At 38.4% G+C, this 13,846-nt stretch overlaps 1 long non-coding RNA gene across 3 annotated transcripts in view; it reads right to left on the bottom strand.

Annotated features, from left to right (window-relative positions):
* The window catches only part of LOC102005963, a 15,656-nt gene extending 9,171 nt beyond the window's left edge, over positions 1–6,485 (bottom strand). The window contains exons 1-4 of one of the 3 annotated variants that reach the window (XR_264661.2): positions 6,129–6,485; positions 4,645–4,739; positions 3,326–3,493; positions 1,276–1,574 (exon numbers count right to left, since the gene is read on the bottom strand). This is a non-coding gene — a long non-coding RNA (uncharacterized LOC102005963). Of the gene's footprint in view, positions 1–1,275; positions 1,575–3,325; positions 3,494–4,644; positions 4,740–6,128 lie in introns of those variants that run through there. The other 2 variants (XR_001231967.1, XR_001231968.1) reach the window with 2 other exon arrangements.
* Positions 6,486–13,846: the final 7,361 nt, after the last annotated feature.

Genomic DNA, 13,846 nt, shown 5'->3' with positions numbered 1-13,846 from the left:
AGAAAAAAAAAAAAAAAAAAAAAAAAAAAAAAAAGAAAAGTGTTGCATACCCTAACAGTACACACATAAAAACATTTATATGTAGATATAAAGCAAGTGAAAACTTCATTAATAAAATTCATCTTTTCCATCCAGATATTTTCCATTTAATTCTCTATAATAATCCATTAATTTAAAAATCCTTGTTCCAACCACTAAACTAATTTTAAATCCCACCACTTTCACTTTAAAAAATACTGGCTCACAGGGCTTAAAATCTACTCAAGTCATGTTAGAAAAGGGCAAACTTAGAAATATTATCGGGCTCAGTACTGTAGAAAGAAAAATGGCTATTTTGAAGGTAACCAAAGTACTCCATGTTTGTGTGCCTTTGATTATATTATTATCCTTTATTCATATCTATGATATCTTTCATTGGAGATTAATATGCTAAAACTGACATTATTCAAATTCAGGATACTTCAACTTATGGCTGAGAAAGCTAAGGTTTTTATTCACAATCTCAAAAAGAATAATAATAAACTGACATTCTTTGTAGTTTGTAAATCACCAAAAAACCCAGCAATTTTTAAAAATTCAAGATCTAGTTTCTTTTGATGATATTAGTAGGGCAAAAGGTCATGGGAGTTCAATTAATTTACTTTAAAATGCTCCTTTTAAATGATGTCCCACGAATAAATCATGAAAAATTAATCAGTGAAGATGGAGTATCTCCCATTTGTTTAGAATATCTAAGGATCTGGGAGCAGCTGGCCCCATCTTTGGTCTCTCTTTTCCTAATTCATCTTGTGAGTGACCCTTGGGAGAGGTCACAAGAAGGTCCTAAATCACACAAGCTGCACATGGAGGCTGCTATTCTCTTTCTGAAATCATCCCACCTTTTAGTAACTTGCACAAGCCTTAAAGAGATTGGTCTTCATACCCAACAGAACTTTAACCCTATTGACATGGGCTCTTCCCAGGAGTATCCCCATCTGTGTCCTTATAGTAAAGCTCTGGTATAGCCAATATGCCTGAGCCTCTGTTTGATACAAAGGACCGTACAAGACTGCAAGGACCCCATGTGAGTATACTTCTGTACCTGTCCTTAACTGTCATTTAGTAGCAGAGGTCTCCCCAGAAGGGATGATGACCAGCATCAGTGTAGTAGTCATTAAGTGCCTGGTGCTGCATTGGACCATTTATGTGAGCAACCTAAACAAAAAGTCCAGTCATTGTACAGTACTGTAATCTTCATTCTGCAGACATGGACATAGATGCACAGAGAGTTGCTGGAATGTTTCCAGTGCTACACCTTTAATAAGCAGCAGAGCTCAACTACAGAATGAGGTCATTTAGACCCCAAAGTTTTTGGTTTTTCACATTAGTTTCCTTGCATAACTGGCATAACAGAATCGTATCCAATTAAAAGTAAAGTGTGTTTGAAGTAGAATGAATGCCTTTCCTTCAGCAATGGGGACAGAGCACAGGTGCTGGATGTAGAGGGCATCTCTCCCATGAGCCGCAAGGGTGGGGAAGGCCAGGCTGGTTCAGAGGATGATACCTAGTACAGTTTGGTTGCTGCACGAGGTGTGCTTTGGGAAGTGAAAGAAAGAAAATTGGTGAGAGGAGGTAAGGTTTGATAACTTTACATTCTAGTTTTCCCAGGTTTATAAGTCAGGCCCATCGATTACAAGGAGGATGAGGCTCTTCTGCAGTTTCCCCATTAGGCTGCTTCTGACAGACACAGGAGGTATGGAGTGCCTTGCAGCCCAGGCTACCACGTGTTCACCATGAAGAAGCAAACAGCACTTCCAACCCACAATGAGGAGGAACATCCATCATGCTTTTCTATGGATTTCAAGATCAATGTAGATCAACATGCAATATACATTAATTGTCACATTTGTTCATAAAATGTGATGAAGTATTTTCATTTTAGTCAAAAAATAACTAATCAATATCACCAAATGTTTTTAACCTCAAAAATTCAGTGTGAGAGGCTAAGTACATCATAAAAGTCAATAACAGTTATCCCTCTCCACTCTCTAATTTTTCATATAGTATCAGACATCATCTGTGTCTTCAAGGTGCAGATATACACTGAGCTTTGGAAACATAATTCAGCAGAGAGCAACTTCCTCAATGTTATACTTCTATACATGTATACATGCATTCCCCAGACACAGCAACTTAGCAAAAAATGAATTTTGCTAAATGAATAAGGAAATAACAATAAAGTTGATGCTTTGGAAAAATCCAGATTCTAAAGTTAAGAATGTCATCTGTCTCTAGAATATATCCATGTAGGATTGTTGAATTTTTATCATTGCTTTATTTTATTTGGCTTCTGTATAAGGATATTTTATGGATATTAAATAGTTGGTGAATCCCACTAGTCTTCTATTTGAATCTAATAATGCTTAGATTGAGGCATTCAGGAAAACTCCCACTGAACTCACCAGCCCGATTTTGCCAAATTGCCACTGTCTGACCTGGATACACTTGAGTGCAATACCCCCAAATTATAATGGAGTGATGTTTTGATGTTGATAAAAATAAAAACGAGCTCGAGCTTTCTCCTTGTTACCTCCCTTTACACTTTGCTGTGATTTCTTGCTTCTGAACTTCAGGGCAACACAGTGAACACGGAGGGCCCAAAATAAAAGCTTCTTATGTCTAAGATGGAAAGGTATGCTGTTATAGAGTAACTGGACAACCTGATTTGTTTGACCAATAAGGAAACGTTAGCCCCAAATGTATAGCAGACTGTGCTCAATAACATCATGAATAACAAATCCAAAGTTAAGAATCTAACTGTTTTGTTTTACAAATCAGAATTCTGCTGCTTATGGCATCATAGGAAGAGCAAACTATACTTTGTAATTGTAAAATAATAGGATATTCTCCTGAGAAAAGTAAATGAATTTCCAGTACAGCAGATAAAGGTGGCTGTGTCTAGTTCAGCTCAAGCTTCTGTTTCCGGGGAGCTTTTCTGATGGTCCTGTGCCCTCCTCTGTAGCCTGGGGCCCGGCCTGTCTCTCCCGTGCCTCTGCTTTACACACTTACACACAGGATTAGAAATATATGCTTGCAAGTCTGTTTTGTTGTGCTAGCTGATAAATGCGTTGACTATAAAATAGATCAAAATGAATTTTGCTAAATGAATAAGGAAAGGGTAATAATTGGATTTCTCTATTTCAAGACAATGAGGGTGGTGATGCCAGCTTTATAAAATTGCCGTGGAGCCAAAATATGTTTTAATGTACCATAAGTGCTTCACACAGAGGACTTAACTATGTCAAGGTACACATTAGTAGCTCAATAAAATCTCTCTCACTCTTACCTTTCTTCTGGAACACTCTAAAAATGTCATACATCTCCACATGCTAATGATTGCATTAAGAAAAGATAAACAGATGCATGTTTCAGGTGCCTGATTTTGTAACTCTGCAAACTCTCAAGGCATCTGACCCATGGGTTGGAGCCTCCTGAACTGTAGATGCTCTGGTACCTAAAATGAGGTTAAGGGTCTCATTAGTGTCAAGCAAAATACAGTATTCACAGCAGGAGCACAGCACAAAGGCCCAAGAGCAAGGGAGGAACAGACAGAAGAAAGACCACAGGTCTTCATTGCTTCCTACTTTTAACATTCCCCTAAATCCCTAGATTCTTGCCAGCATATAGCTATTTCCCTGCCCTCCACCCCTCCCCCACAGACATATTTGCTGCTCCCAGGCAGCATTAGAGGGACCCACACCCACACCCACACCCACACCCACACCCACACCCACACCCACATATGCCTCAGTAGCTCCGGGAGGTTATGTATGTGAAGGAAAAGACAACCTCTGATTAGTTTTCTTACGAGCCTGAAGAATTCCAATTAGATTTCTTGGGTTCCTTTCTTTTCCTCTTATTTTATTAGTGAGAAATGTCCTACTTCTACATGAATGAAGCTTAACCTGAATGATTTTAAAGAAACACAACAGAGCTATAAAGAATTTATTGACTCTGAAAAGTCAAAGAGTAATGTAAGTTCAGGCAAGGCTGGATCCAAGGCAACCTCAAGAAAAGTTATCAAAACTGAGTGTTTTCTTGGCTGTGTTTTCCTCCAAAGTAGGTAATACTTCCATCAAGGCTTTTCCCTCAGGATGTAAGGGGCAGCTGAAGTTCTCAAAAAGATACACTGCAGAAAGTAAAGTTCTTTTCCCAATAGTTCCCCCAAATCCTATGATTTACAGCCAGGTTTATGTGGGTACTAGCCAAGTGGCCAGGAAGGCAAAATATATTGGTGGAACAAGCATGAGTTACATGTGGGAATATTAGGCATCCTGATTTTCAGGACCATCCTAGATTTAACATCACAAATCCTGCATCCCAGGAAACATCACTATTCCAAACTGGGATGGTGGGCCACCCTGATTAACATGTGTGCCACTGGGGTGTGGTTGTTCCCAAGCTACAGCAATCAAACCTGGTCATAACAGCAGGGATCCAATGTTAGGCAGGGGAGAACGTCCCCTATATCTGCATGTGAACCTGAGAGCTACATAATGGCTACATGTGTCTATATAAGCATGGAAATTGTGATAATCTACTATTTAGTCTGAATGTAGGTCTCAGTTAAGATATGCAATAACAGCCAGATGTGGTGCAACATACCAGAATCCCAACGCTCTTGGAGCTGGAAGCAAGAGGATTGCTGTAAGTTCGAGGCCAGTTTGTGCCACATAGTTCAATACCATCATGAACTATTTCTCCAAAAAAAATATAAAAAGAATAAAAAACATCTTATTAATGCTTTTATATTTACATATTGACATAATAATATCTCAGATATATTAAGTAAAATATATTATTAAAATTGATTTCACATATTCTTTTATCTTTGTAACTATCAGAAAATTTGAAATTGCACATAGCTTATGATCAGTTACTATTGGACAGCACTGCTATAAGGGTTTTTACAAAGATAACTGTATTTGTTTGCATCTTGTACACATATTTTTAAAAATGTTTTGAATGTGTCACCACGTTAAGCAATAAATGATACATAAAGAAAGTTCACAAATGGAGCTAATGTCATACTCAAGATCAAATTCATTCCTGCAGTCCCTTCTGTCCTCATGCAAACCAGGACCAGCACTAAATTCTGGGACTTTTAGCCTAAATAAAAAAAAGCATTTGTCCAACAGAAGCCTACAAAGCAGAAAGGGAAAGAGATAGGCAAAAATACATTTCTTCCTAAAATACAAAATAATGCTGGTAATATAAGTGCCAGCATGCACAGTCTGTTTTGATTTAACATAGTTAGGTAATTCAAGTAATTTTTTTCATTCAGTCCATATCTTATATGTTCTTTTAGATTGCATGTCAAGACCCTTAAGAGTAGAGATAATACATCAATTGGCCATCTGATCAACTGCATTTGTTACAATGCCTCCTTTTTATTTCATGGTCAAGTTCTTTGTTCTCTCATATTTATTTCATTATAGGCAGCTTAGCCCACTGACCTGATAGGCTTAGGTTCAAAGACAGACAATTCCTGATTTACAGTGGTTGACTTAGGCTTTTCAACTTGTGACACATTCAGGAGAAACCATACTTCAAATGCTGAGTTCCCATCTTTCCCAGAGCTAGAGGCATGAGGGAAGACAGTCTCTCTTCAGGCTGAGTAGAGCAGTAAGCTTCAGCTCCTCCTCACAATCAGGAGCAACATATTCTGCAGTGCATTTTGCTGTTCATCTAGGGTACTCTGTAGGCCAGGTAAATTCAAGGGTACCTTTGACTTCAGATTATTACAGTCTGCAGTGGACTTTTTAAGACACAACCTACTGTATTTCCAAGATCTCTTACCAGTTTACTTACTGCAAGATTTTAACCCTTCTGTGCCTCATTATCTACCAAATACTTTGAGAAACAAGATCCTGAGTGACTTTTGAAACACACACACACACACATGCAAATCTCTGCTTGCAATTTAATTATTGTGAATCACCTGACCAGACCAAATGCTTACCAATACTCCCACTTGCTGTCCCTGTGCTGCCTCAGCATAACGTACTCTCAAGCACTGAAAGGGTTCTACGTGCTAGCAATTGAGTTTCCTCTAAACACCCTTGAGAATGCTTATTTGAAAAGATTACCTTGTTTTCCTTCAGGATTAAAAATGATCACTGCAGAGAACCATGATTTAGCAAAATGGCAAGCAGTTTTGGATAGTCCCTCTGAGGTTGCCCTTGCTAAATGGCTACCTTGCAGAAAAACAAAACGCATTCTAGCCCACACATGTTAGAAACATTTTTCAAACACTTAGATTAGAGAAGATAGGCATTACAAATCACATATTTGTTGGAGAGGGTGAAGAAATCACAAGCTTGCCTGGGTAAACACTATTAAATGCGTACTTAACCAGCCAGTTGCAACAGCTCAGCTCGCCTCTGGCTCTCACCGACAAGCTTGACTCGGGCTGTAAATTAGGTTGCAAAACTTTCCTGTCACAGAACTCACCCTGCGAGGACTCAGCCCTGGCTTTGAATCCATATGGACAGAAAAATCAATGTGACAGAAAGGCAGTTGCTTGTGTCAGGCCTAAGCAAGAGAGACAGGGGTTTAAATTAATCATGATGTAAAGATGTGGTAAAACCGAGCAAAGCCACATTCCTGGTTTCTCTGAGAAAAAGCAAGAAGGAGCCTGAAGCATTTGCATGTGCTACCCACAGACACGGCCTTCTGTTGTAAACAAGACTCAGGGTTTACTGTGGGAATGGGAAAGTATCACCGATCTTGTATAAACAGACAGAATGCATCCAAATATACAAGATTTTGGCTAAAGCAATGATGTACAGTACTTATACTGTAGGGGCAGAGTAGGGGTGCATGAAAGTTTCTTCTGCTCTTCTAGAATCTGGGAGTTGAATTCAATAACCTGGGAAGATTTCAGGATATATACTGAATTTCAACTTTCCCAGAAGAGCAAAATGCTAGAGTGAGCCTCTTATAAGGAGAGAGTTGACACATCACTTTCTGGAGATGTCTTTTTTCATTTGTGATTTTCCTCAGAGAGTGGAGCATCTGCATGAGGGAATGCAGTTCTGTTACCTACTTTATATTTTGGAGCAGGGACTTTTAAGTAGTCAAAAAGGCCTATGAATGTTACCATGAAACAGCTATTGTCAGATGGCACCAGTGAGGTGTGAGCTTCCTGCAGAAGTGAGCTTTACCTCAGCTACCAATCTCTGCTGCCCAACCTCTCTCACTCTAATTACCAGTGTGGGGAGCTGGGTCTCTGCACGACAGAGAACGACATCTCAGGCAGCTGTTTCAGACCAACTTTATGCCAGTGCCAGGCAACACACCTTCTAGCCCTGGCACTAGAAGACAAGTCAGTAGACCAGATCCCTCATTTCCACACATCACCTGACTCACAGGATCTGGGTTTTGCAAGGCCTTAGGAAATCCGGGTCCTCTACTGGGAAGTTGTTGTCATGATGACACAACAGCTATTCCTCAGTTATTTGCTTTGTGAATGGACAGACATCCAATAAAGACCCACCAGCATCAGACCTTATTTTGGAAGGGCCCTTTGGCTTTGTTTTCTAGCCTCACTGTCATCATAAAACCAAGGTACGAGTTGTCCTACCATGCAAGAGGTAAGAAAATTATGTAGGTGTTATTCCTGCCCATAGCGCTCATGATAGAAAGCATAGGGAACTTCATCTAGGCAAGTGTTACAAGGACATAGACACAACACAATACAAATAATAAACCAAAAGATAGAAGCATCTAAAGAGAGCTTGGTGGTAGAAAAGAGTAACACAAATGAGATTATTATGAGCTTTTAAATTAGCAAATGTTTAAATCTAGGATAAAGAAAATAAAACGTTATACTGGTATATAGTCAGTGCTCCTGAAGTCACACTAGAAACAGAGGCATTAACATATGTCTGCTGTAGAGCAGTGCCTCTTAGGTAGCTTTGGGTATCAAACATCTCTCACCAATCTGTTCTATTTTCTGGGAAAGAAGAATATACAGCCACCAGTTCAGTCTTCTGTGGAACTAAAGAACAGGCTTTATGTGTACTGAGGGAAATTATCGGGAATGTTGTAGACATTTCCTCTCAAGAGACCTTTATAAATAGCATAACTTTTCACCTGTGCTGTGTGAATTTCTCTGCAAGCAGCTAATAGGCAAAGAAATCCTTTCAAAATGTTTAGTTCTTTCATCTGGGCTAAGCCTGTGTCATTTCAGCCTTCTGCCTTTTTTTTTCAACTTATAGTCAACAACCTTGAGGAGGGACAATTAGAATAGTAAAACAGTTAATAAATATTCAACCTTTTCTATATTCCATTGAATATTGAATATTCTACTTGATTTTTCAAGTAAAACATGGTACAAACTTTGCATCTAAGCCAAGTCCACAGCAAACAAAAACTTTCTATGTGCCCCATGTCCTGATCATTGCAGATGAATGATCTTAATCTCAAGAGCAGCCCTGAAAAACAGGCATTGTATCATTCGTAGTTCATAACAAAGTGACACTTAAAATGTTTTCCAGTACAAACTTACCAAACTAGGGCCTGTTAGAGGTGTGATAAGTGCCTTACCTCCTTCTGGTAGCTATAACAAGTTATTACAAACTTAGTGGCTTAAAAAACACAACATTTGCCAGGGATATAGCTCAGGGGCACAAGTGCCTGCCTGGCAAGCACAAGGTCCTGAGTTCAATTCCCCATACAAAAAAAACTACAAAATTTTTCTTTCACAATTTTTTTTTTTTTTTTTTTGGTTTTTCTCCGGTACCGGGAACCAAACTCACGACCTTGCGCTTGCCAGGCAGGCGCTTTTGCCGCTGAGCTAAATCCCCAGCCCCTCTTTCACAATTTTTTACAGCCTGAAATTAGTGAACTAAAATGATTGGGCCAGCAGGGCTTGGTCCCTCAGAGACTGTGGAGGGGAATATGGCTCCTTGCCTTTCTCAGGATGTATGCTGTACCCATCTCTCAGCTCCTGGCATCACACCAGCCTTGCTTTCCCTTCTTTCAGGACATCTGTCTTCTGAGCAAACCTCCCCTTCCTCCTTTTTGTAAGGATGCTTGTGACTACACTCAGGATCGACCTGGAGAGTCTCCCCATCTTCAGATCCTGAACTTACATTTGCAACATGCCTTCCCACATAAACTATCACCCATAGGTCCCAGGGATTAGAACCAAGACATTCTTAAGGATCATTATTCAGCTGAGGAGAATTAGCATTTCAACTATCTCCCACTCTCCTAAACAGAATACTACTATCTTCTGTCTAGAGAAGTAATTCCTACCAAGTCAATGACTGAACTTAGGCAAGTGGGTAGATAGCTCATATAAATTAAAACTAAAATTAAGCCATTCTATGAAGTTTATCACAGCATAGTGGTAAGAGCTTGCAGTCAGGAAATGGAGTTCTCATCATTAAACAGATATGCAATTTGGACTAGACATTGCATCTCTTAAAATCAAGGCTAGAGAAGAGGTCTCAATGTGTGTGACAACTCTGAGCAAATGAAGTAGAGAAGGACTCAACAAATACCTTTAAATTTCACAGGAAATGTGAAATTTAGTTATCCTGTCTGCCTTACCTGGTCTTTCAGATCCCTTTGAACTGACTTCATATGATCAGAGGATGTATTAATAATTATTAATGGCAGCATAACAAATTATCCCAAAACTTAGTAGTTTCAAAAGTAAGCACTTATTTTCTCAAAATTTCTGTGGATCTGGAACTTAGAAGTGGCTTAGCTGGATGGATCTGACTCCAAATCTCTCGTGGGCTGGAGTTGAGATCTAGTGAGGGACACAGTTCTCTGAAGGTTTGACTGGGGCTGGGGAAGCTACTTTCACGATGATCAGACACATGACTGAGGGAAGAGACTTCAGTTCTTTGTAAGTGAGAGAATCCATGGGCTACTTCAGTCATTCACACCAACATACAAAGATAAAAAGCCAGTAGGTGGACTGGAAGTTTAGCTCAGCATAAGAGGACTTGCCTAGCGTGCATGACGACATGAGTTTAATTTGTAGAACTGATGGAGGAAAAAGTAGTTTTGAAAAAAAAACTATATTGTTATATACAAATAGATAATTACCTGAAATTGAAAGTAGGAAAGCAATCTCATTTATAATAGCTACAAAAAATAAAATACCTAGGAATAATTGAACCAAAGAAGTGAAAGATATCTACAATGAAATTCATAAAACATTGATGAAAAATATTAAAAACAAATACCCACACACACACAGAAGGACATCCTGTGTTCATAGAAGATTCATTATTGTTAAAATATCCATACTATTCAAAGAAATCTACAGATTTAATTCAATAAGTTAAAATATTAGTTATATCCTTCACAACACTACATACAAAGAGCAACCCTGAAATCCATATGGAACCACAAAAAACCTTCAATAGCCAAGCCACCTTGAACAAAAGAGCAAAGCAGGAGACATTACCTTACCTAACTTCAAAATCTACTAAACTTTACAGTTATCAAAATAGGACCACACTGTCATAAAAACAAACACAGACAAGTGGAGCAGAACTAGAATTATATCCGTGCAGATGCACCCAACTAATTTTTGGGAAATGTGCTAAAAACATGCTTTAGAAAATACATACTGGATATTGAAGGTGAAAGAGTGGTAAGCAGCAACAAATCAGCCTCTCCAAGACTCAGAACTCAGACACTGAAAAATAACAACTTGGGGAAGAAACAAAAAAGGGAGGTGGATCCCCAAGACCCAGGAAATTGGAGCTTATAGAAAAGCTGAAGATACAGAACACACTAAAGAAAGGGACAATATGTACTTTCTCCTCCATTCCTAACTCCTGGCTCCTAGTTCATGAGAAATAGATATTGAATCTACAGACACAGAAAAGCAGGCAATTCTAGAAACCTTCAGGGAGAAAGGCACCAGTGGAATGGACCAGTGGATGATATACACTGCAACAGCTGGTGAGTGACACAAGTCCAACCATCTGCCATGTCCCCTGGAGAAAGCGCTTGGTTGGACAGTATTCTAGGCAGAGGCCAACTGAACCTGGGACTCAGAGCAGCTGTGGATTGGCTTCATCTCAGGTCTCCTAATGTTAAACTCCCACAGTGATTGGGTGAGGGACAACTATAGAGATGTCCTGGTCAGGGAGCCATGGACAGGCAGCAAGAAGCACCCAAAGTTATAAGCTAAATGAATTTCCATGGACTTGAATGTCACAGAACCAGCACTCTGCCCTTCCCCTACTGCCAGCTTGCTGGTGATTATCCAGCATGGATCTGGGCTCTGATTGCCTCTTTTTACTGCCAGGAAAAGCAGCTACACTCTGAATTCCTACACTGCCACAAAACTGTACACCTCAGAAGATAAGCACAGGTTTGAAATCACAGAGAAATTTCTTTCACTTCTTTCTTTTCTTCATTTTTTTTTTTTTGCTTTTCTTTTTAAATTTTTGCTTATTTCTGTTTTGTCAGTATGAACATTGTTTATAGCATTTTTGTTTTGTTCTTAATTTTGTTTTTTTTTTTTTTGTTCTTTCCGTCCCCTTGTCTCCTTCACCAGATTCCTGTGGTGGGGTAATCTTTTTTCCTTCAGCTTTGCATCTAATCTGTTTTCCTTCTTTTATTTCTCTAATTTTACCTCTTCTCTCTTTTAAATTTATTCCCAGTAAATAATTCTGTCTTATTTTTACTGTCTATATAATTTCTTTCCTTTTTCTCCCTCTTTTCCTTTTATCTTCTATTTCTTACCCATTTTTTTCCTACATTTACCCATCTATAGAAATCCTTCAACTCCCCATTAAGATCCTTTGCACCATTTCTCCTCCTTCTTATATCATACAGTTTATGATTTCAAAATTTTACTTTTGCAACTCCACATTCCCAAACCCCAAATTTTTAATATTCTAACCATAAAGCTTTTTAATCTTGAAATACTTACCTCTGTAAAATTGCTGTTGAATTCTTTACTACCATTAGCAGAGATATAGCTGCTGCATTTAGTATATATTAGCTCTGAGTCATTACTTAGGTTACCTTAATGTTTACATCATAATTGATGGTTTCTTCTCTAGGAATAAGAGTGATACATAAGTGGTTCTTATGAAATGTTAGTATCTAATTTGTGTTGGGCAAGAGCTGCTTTGCTTCATATTAATGAGGTAGCATAATTGTCACTAATTCTCTGTAAGCCAACACTCAGAATGCTTTTGTGACACTAACAGTACTAGAGTCCATTCCCAGAGAACCTGATTTCTGGGCTAACTTCATTACATCCTTCTTTCTCAAAATAACTGAGGTGTTTGGGGCTCTGGCAAAAGATTATAGCTAACCATGCCCAAAGTACATTACTGAAAGGCAACTGAATAGATCTCTACACAAGGAGCAAAATCTTTAGACTGTAAGCACCCACACACCTCAGCAAAAATAAACAAACACAAACCATGGAAACATGGGAAGAAAAGGCAACCAAACACCTCCCCAAATCCCCAAATTTCCCGAAGCTTATTTGGGAGCACCGAGGGGCAGAATAGTGTATTTTGACACAAGAATTAGTCAAAAGCCTAGCAGAGAAGGTTAGAAAACAAGTGAAAGAGAGACTCAATGGGATTAAAGAAGTGATAACTAATTAAAGAAGTGATAACAAGGGGCTCTCAGAAACACTAATAGGAAGTTGGATGCGCTAAACAAAATGATACAAAACATGAATTACCAGTTTACCAGAGAATCAGAATCCATGGTTTCAACCAGAATCTGGTTTCAATCACAAATCCAAGAGATTAAAAATCATATTGAAAGTATCGGCAACAGGATGGACCAACATGAGGACAGAATTCCAGAACTAGAGCACAATGATGTCTTCAAAGACCAACTATTCAAAGATTCCTTAAAAACAAGAGAAAATGAAAAATGGATCCAACAACTGTTAGATGATGCAAAGAAGACTAACATAAGAATAATTAAAATAAGTAAAGTTACAAAACAACATAAATAACATTAAAACAGAAACCTATTTACAGAAAACTCCCCAAATATAAGGAAAGAAATAAACATACAGATAGGTAAGTGAAGGATACAGACCACCAATTACTCCACACCACCAATTATGCCATACCACATTACACTCAAAATTCCAGAAGTCCATCACAAGGACAAAATCTTAAAAGATGTTAGAAAAAGTCAAAGAATTACATACAAAGACAAACCCAGTAGAATCACAGGAGACTTCTCTACACAAACCTTAAAGGCCAGGAAGGCTTGGAATGAAGTGTTTCAAGCCCTGAAAGATAATCCTGATTTATGTATACTGCAAAACTTTCTGTTAAAATTGATGGAAAAGTAAGGTGTTTCCACAGCAAGGTGCACTTCAAGAAATTATGACCACCAAACCAGCATTACAAAAGTTCTCAAAGGTGTCCTAGAAAGAGATGAGGGAGCCAACAACATCAAAAAGAACAAATACACCTGGATGAGCAGCTAAGCAAAAGTGGGAAAATGAACAAATCAGGAACAGGAAAATAATGCAATTACAGGAATAAGTCAATACTGCTCAGAAATAATTCTCAGTGCAAATGGTCTCCATATCACAATCAAAAGACAAGATAAGCGAAATGAATCAAGAAAGAGAGCCCAATATGCAGCATACAAAAAACATATTTAACTCAGAAAGATACAAATTTAAAAATTAAAGGGTGGAAAACAATGTTATACATAACAGGAACCCAGAATAAAAAGCAAAAGTTGCTATCTTAATTCCAAACAAGGTGGATTTCAAGCTATGATCAGAAGAAATGAAAAAGGTCAGTACAGATTGGTTAAGGGAACAATTCAACAA

Source organism: Chinchilla lanigera, unplaced genomic scaffold (assembly GCF_000276665.1).
Source record: "Chinchilla lanigera isolate Chin_1 unplaced genomic scaffold, ChiLan1.0 scaffold00125, whole genome shotgun sequence".
Taxonomy (NCBI): Eukaryota; Metazoa; Chordata; class Mammalia; order Rodentia; family Chinchillidae; genus Chinchilla; species Chinchilla lanigera.
This window is presented reverse-complemented; position numbering and strand designations above follow the sequence as displayed.